Genomic DNA, 6,934 nt, shown 5'->3' with positions numbered 1-6,934 from the left:
TTTTGCACATAATTTTATAAAATAGGTGTATAAACTATGCAAGAGTGTACTGAAACATATGTGTGCACTTTGTTATCACGTTATCACCACCACGTTATCAGGGTGGTGATAACGTGGTATTTGATCCATTGTGTGGCTCCTGCTTCAGTTTATAAAATATGGGCATAACTTTAGGTGCACTTAGCTAAGCGTTTATGTGCCGAGTTATACACACTATTGGTGTACATTACCTTCCTTAAATGTAGAGTTTTATGTGTGTAAAGTGCTATGAAAGTCAATCCCAAAATTTGGACTCATTTGTTATGGTTTGCTAACAGTAATTTTAGGACAATGACACAGCAAAGTTTAGAATCATTCTAAACATTCAACACATATTTTCTGATATATACAGTCTCTGTCACAGAACAATATATCACAAAATGCATAAACAAATTTTACTAATGACAGAAAGCAGCTGGACAAAGCTGAAAAGATGTTGTAAAACTAAAATACACAATCATAGCTTTCTGTGAGGGTTCTATGTGCAGTGCTGCCCTCCCGGCAGTAGGGGCCCTCAGTGGGCCATATTCCATTGTGCTCATTCCTGCAAACTCCTTGACTTGCAGGACTGAGCAGCTTAGAGTCAACCTTGATCCCAGTTGTGGACTTAGTTCTTGGTTCTCGGTTATTGCCTTGCCTTAGATATTTTGGCCCAAGTTTGTGGCCTTCTCATATTCTGTGTTTATCCTAGCTTTGTATCTTGTTTGCTTCGTCTGTTTGTCCAGTGTTTGTCACTAGTTTTGTTTGTCCTGTGTTTGTCCCTCTTGCCATGTTTGTCCTCTGGTTTAGTCTGTTTGTCCTGTATTTGGCCCTCTTGTCATGTCTGTGTCTGTCCTGTTTTAGTTTTCTTCTGCCTAGTCCTATGGTGCACTTCTGTCTGGTGTATTATTTATGGGCACCCTCTCATTCCCTGTTTATTTTAGCACTCAATCCTGCCCGAGTGGGTGCTTTCTTGTCCCTGAGTGCATTCCCTGTGAAGTCCTGCCAGCCCCCAGAACTTGAAGGCTCAACTCAAGGGGGAGGTAGCTGGTCAGGCAGAAGACCTGTCATCGAGCCTGTCCTGTACAGTCTGTTCCTGACCTCAAGACAGCTGTTTCTGTTGATGGTGCCCTGACACTTTCCTGCTCTGTATCTTCTACAGCTAGAAAGGAATCAGAGAGGTGAGAGAGCAAAGGAACTTTGGAGTAGAGGAGTAGGAGTTGAAGGAGAGAATAGGTAAAGACAGAAGGTGTGAAGGTTGGAGGGTGAGAAGGTGAGGAGGGAATGGTTGCAATGGTAGTGGGGAGATGGAAGATAAGTCAGACAATCAGGGTCAGTCAAGACTTTGATGAGTTCCAGTTTGAGAATGAGGTCCATGGAAAAGATACCAGAACAGCCACTCAGGTAAGAGAATGAATAAAAAATGCAGAGCTGAAGCCAATTTGGCCAAGTAAAAAAGTATATTCTTACCCTTAACACCACGAGCAGGGAGATTCTGTTAAATGTATGGGGTTCCTTTGGACTTCCAATTCAATTGGACCCAGTATAGGATTCATGATGCCATGAGTATTCACAACTGGGGATCTTTTCCCCCTTTTTTTTATGTCCCCTTCTGACTTATATTTAAACCAGTCATTGCAGTATCAGTCCTGGGCTGGGGACCATGCACTAAGGCTCCCTTCAGAACCCTGCAATCATGTGTCCTCAATCAAACCATTAGGTGTGACCCTTAGGCAATGACCATTACTCCTTCTCCAGGGGCTGTGAACACTTCATGTACAACATCCCAACCCTGACTGGCTCAAGGAGCAGAAGACTCTAGCCTGGGATCAAACCAGGGACTTTCTACGTGGCAGTGCACAGCACTTACCAACTGGCCCATTGGGCCACCCCTGGATTTTTTATTTAAAACATAACACTATTATTATTTATAATCTATAAGTGTCCCAAACATGTGACTCTTTGGTCTATATGGATGTGATCCCTAATCTGTGAGAACCCTGGTAACTTTGCAGACCTTCTGCTTGCAGGGGCCTTCAGTGGGCTACAGTCTGAGCTGCACAGGCTTATGCATTAAAGACTGTCAAAAGGCTTGGTTCACCCACAGTTCCCTGCCTCACCTTAGAAGTTAGTTCTTCCTAGCTGTGGCTGCTGTTCCTAGCCTTATATTCTTATATCCCTTGCTCTTCATCCTGTCTGTTCCTCTACTTAGGCTCCACTTCAGTGGCCTTTCATTGTTCTGTCTTGGTTTGTCTGTGTGCTTGGCCCTGTGTTTGTCCATTTTCTGTTGGTGCACACCTCTGTCTGTGTCTCTGTGTTTGCAGTAGGCATCTTTCTGTCCCCTGCTCCACTGCAGCCTTGCCTCCTTAGTGGATACCCTGTCCCTGTCACCATGCATCACCGGTTAAGTCCTGCCAGCCACCAGAATTGGAGAACTCAACTTGAAGGGGAAGAGGCTGGTCAGGCAGAAGACTTTGATTCCTAGCCAGCTACAGGGGGTGGGGATCCATCCTACTCCTGCCGTGTGGTTTATCCAAGCACTGGCCAGTCGTGGCCTGACAAAAACCCAATAAATAAAACTAATAATGATTTTTAAAAATCCAACACTCTCCATACCTGGGAACATTTGATTTCCGGGTGAGATGGTCATCCGTATTTTTGCAATTTTTTTTTTTTTAGGTATAACCTCCACAAGCAGTTGGTAGATGCATCCCACCCTGTATCACCTATTAAACAGAATAATATTTTTATAATCAGTATAAAGTGATATCACATTTACTGATACTCATTGTGTTTTTATTGAAACATTTTATAATTGTTAGTGTTAACAAAGGACACAAAGGACCCCCAGGTTGGTAGTGCTCTGCACTGCCATGCAAAGGTTCCTCAATTCGATTCTGAATCAGGTCTTCCATGCCCAGGGTTTGCTAGGGTTGAGGAGGCTGTCAGGGTGGTCATCACTCAAGGCTCACATCTAGAGGTTTATATTTGGCCACTGTGCAGCTTGGCTAGTTAGCCGGATAAATGTATATCCTCTATCCAGCTGTCTTAAAGCTAATTTTAGGACAGGTGTATGGGCAGACTAGAATATCAGAGTTTGCTGGATAACTCATCTGGCTAACTCAGCTCCTCCCAGTTACAGCCCCAGAACACCCATAACTTATCTGGCTAGAACGTAGCTGGATAAGTGCCCAAATCTTCATTTAGCCAGATAACTTCTGAGTTACCTGGCTAAATGCTTTAAAATATGGACCTCTTTGTGGCCACATTCAGAGCCCATGATTTTAGGGTTCCAGAGGGAGCCCTGGTGCATGACTCTTGGGCAAAAGCTGTCATTGCAATGACCAGACTAGGTACTTTGGGGAAGGGGTGTTATAAAATAAGGGGAAAATCCCTAGGTATTTGCAAATGACGGCTCATAGTATTCAAATCAAAGCCCTGGTTCTGATTGAACTGGAGAATCAAAGGAGCAGGGTAAAAAAACCCAAACAAATCTCATGTTCTGTCCAGCTTTTTTTTTATATCAGCAAAGGAACTTCTCTCTCCAAAACAAAGGGAAAATTGAAGGACTGGAACAGCTGGTAGATGTGACTGGTTTTAGATAAAATGGTCACACAGCGACAAACTGGAGCAGTTGGAAAATTGAATTTGTGATTTTTGAATTTCTTCAAGATTGCTTCTGTGTATCCCCTACAAGAACTACTTAAGAACATTTTTAAGATTTATTCACAGCCCTTACTCCCTGCTAGACAGGTTTATTTTGCCAGTGTGGCTCAGGTCCTAAATCTGGTCTTATGCCACTAATGATGTCTTCATTTTACCTGTCCAAATGCTGTCACTTAACCTCTACTTTTGGTTATGTTGTGATTTTTCTATTGCAGAAGAATGTGGCAGAAGTTTTAGACCTCTTTCAGTAAGGGTGTTATAGAGAGCCTATAGGGGGATTGTGTCCTGGTTCAATATAAGCTTGAGCTCAGTGTGGAAATGTGAGGAGTTGATTTTTAACAGGGAGTTTTGAGATTACATCTGGTATTCAGCAGGGATTCCCGGTGGGTCTGCTGGTTTACCCAGCCCAGCAGGACCATGCCACCATGGAAGCAAGAGTACCATCATTAGGATCAGTGGCATCTATGGGAACCTACATGTACCCTATGGTCCACAATTACCTTGTGGGAATTGCTAGAGATATCCTGAGAAATACTGCTGAGAGAGAATCTCAGATGTTAAAAATCTTATCAGCCAGTCAAATCTCTGCTTTTAAAAACTGCCCTTTGCTGAACGGCTACATTTATCCATCAAAATTCACAAATTTAGCCGGTAAAAAAAAATGGGTATCTCCAGGTGCACTACTTGGGCAGGCTTTCAACATAACTAACTAGCTAAGTTTAGGGTACACACAAACAGCAGGCCTAAACCTAGCTGATCAAATTTGGACTGGCTATATCCACATTTGACCAGCTAGATTTGGGCCTGTGAATTTTCATCCACAAACCGTTGCAGCTGAAAATGTGCTTAAGATCACTAGATCCGTTTTAGCTGGTGATCTTAATAATGCCTGGCTTGCTGAAAATCCCATAGTAAAGAATGGCAAATATAGACCAATTGGTCCATCTGGTCTGCTTATTTGTCTTTCTCTTTGGTTTTCTGCCATTTTCAGCAAATGAGCATACAAATTAGGGATGTGAATCGTGTCCTCGATCGTCTTAACGATCGATTTCGGCTGGGAGGGGGAGGGAATCGTATTGTTGCCATTTGGGGGGGTAAAATATCGTGAAAAATCGTTAAAAATCGTTAAAAATCGAAAAATCGAAAAATCGAAAAACCGGCACACTAAAACCCCCTAAAACCCACCCCCGACCCTTTAAATTAAATCCCCCACCCTCCCGAACCCCCCCCAAATAACTTAAATAACCTGCGGGTCCAGCGGCGGTCCGGAATGGCAGCGGTCCGGAACGGGCTCCTGCTCCTGCATCTTGTCGTCTTCAGCCGGCGCCATTTTCCAAAATGGCGCCGAAAATGGCGGCGGCCATAGACGAAAAAGATTGGACGGCAGGAGGTCCTTCCGGACCCCCGCTGGACTTTTGGCAAGTCTCGTGGGGGTCAGGAGGCCCCCCACAAGCTGGCCAAAAGTTCCTGGAGGTCCAGCGGGTGTCAGGGAGCGATTTCCCGCCGCGAATCGTTTTCGTACGGAAAATGGCGCCGGCAGGAGATCGACTGCAGGAGGTCGTTCAGCGAGGGTTCCGGCGCCTCGCTGAACGACCTCCTGCAGTCGATCTCCTGCCGGCGCCATTTTCCGTACGAAAACGATTCACGGCGGGAAATCGCTCCCTGACCCCCGCTGGACCTCCAGGAACTTTTGGCCAGCTTGTGGGGGGCCTCCTGACCCCCACGAGACTTGCCAAAAGTCCAGCGGGGGTCCGGAAGGACCTCCTGCCGTCCAATCTTTTTCGTCTATGGCCGCCGCCATTTTTCGGCGCCATTTTGGAAAATGGCGCCGGCTGAAGACGACAAGATGCAGGAGCCCGTTCCGGACCGCTGCCGTTCCGGACCGCCGCTGGACCCGCAGGTTATTTAAGTTATTTGGGGGGGGGTTCGGGAGGGTGGGGGATTTAATTTAAAGGGTCGGGGGTGGGTTTTAGGGGGTTTTAATGTGCCGGCTCACGATTCTAACGATTTATAACGATAAATCGTTAGAATCTGTATTGTATTGTGTTCCATAACGGTTTAAGACGATATTAAAATTATCGGACGATAATTTTAATCGTCCTAAAACGATTCACATCCCTAATACAAATTCCCATACTTAAATGAAATCCAGCTCCCCGCATCCCATGCCTTTTACCCTATTAGCTCTGTTCTCACCACTGTCTTCTATCTCTGTCTCAAGAATGCTGATTGATGTTAGGGTTATAACCATGGATGGTGAGTGCAGACTACCCCAGCCGTCTTGGAAGCCCAGTACTATTGCACAGTTGCTGCTAGGGTTGTATCCCTTGCACTTATCCCATGCATGCTTGAATTCAACCACTGGCCGGCCCCTGTCAAATGGTAGGAGCACTGGATGGCCGGCTGATGAGTAAAGATGGCCGGCGCCATCTTTAAAGATGGCGCCGGCCATCCAGTGCTCCTACCATGTGACAGGGGCCGGCCAATGGCACGGATACCCTGTCACATGGTAAGGGCAAAGGGGCATCAGCGCCATTTTTTTTTTTTTTAGAACAGCTGATGCCTGGGAACGGGAAATCTCACCCCGAGGCCCCCCTGGATCTCTCCTCTCACCCCGAGGCCCCCCTGGATCTCTCCCCGAGGGCCCCCCTGGACCACCAGGTAATTTTAAAAGGTTTTGGGGGGGTCGATTTAAAGGGTCGGGTGGGGTTTTTTTTAGCGGCGCGGGCCTCCCTAAAAAAAAAGGGTCGGGAGGGTGGGGGAGGCTAAGGGGGGGTCGATTTAAAGGGTCGGGTGGGTTTTTTTTTTATTGGGCCATTGGTGCCATTTTAATTAGTGGCAGCCAAAATGGCGCCGATGGCCTGAGAGCGGGAGATCATGCCGGGGACCCCCCCCCCCACTGGACCACCAGGTAACTTAACATTTTGGGGGGGTTCGGGAGGGTAAGGAATTGGTTTTAAAGGGTCGGGGTGGGTTTAGGGGTTGTTTTGGTGTGCCGGTTTCCCCGCCCTCCCCCAAATAATTCCCGTGCCCTATTTAACAATACAATACAAATGCCCCTGACGATAAATCGGGGGCATTTGTATTGTATTGTGCACTCTGACGATTTAGAACGATTTTAAAATTATCTGACGATAATTTTAATCTTTCAAAAACGATTCACATCCCTACTGGCATCTTCCAGACCCCTCTAGGGGGGTCACAGCTGGAATACGCCAATCTCTAGCCTCCATGTGTATAGATCTGTTCC

Source organism: Rhinatrema bivittatum, chromosome 4 (assembly GCF_901001135.1).
Source record: "Rhinatrema bivittatum chromosome 4, aRhiBiv1.1, whole genome shotgun sequence".
Classification (NCBI taxonomy): Eukaryota; Metazoa; Chordata; class Amphibia; order Gymnophiona; family Rhinatrematidae; genus Rhinatrema; species Rhinatrema bivittatum.
This window is presented reverse-complemented; position numbering follows the sequence as displayed.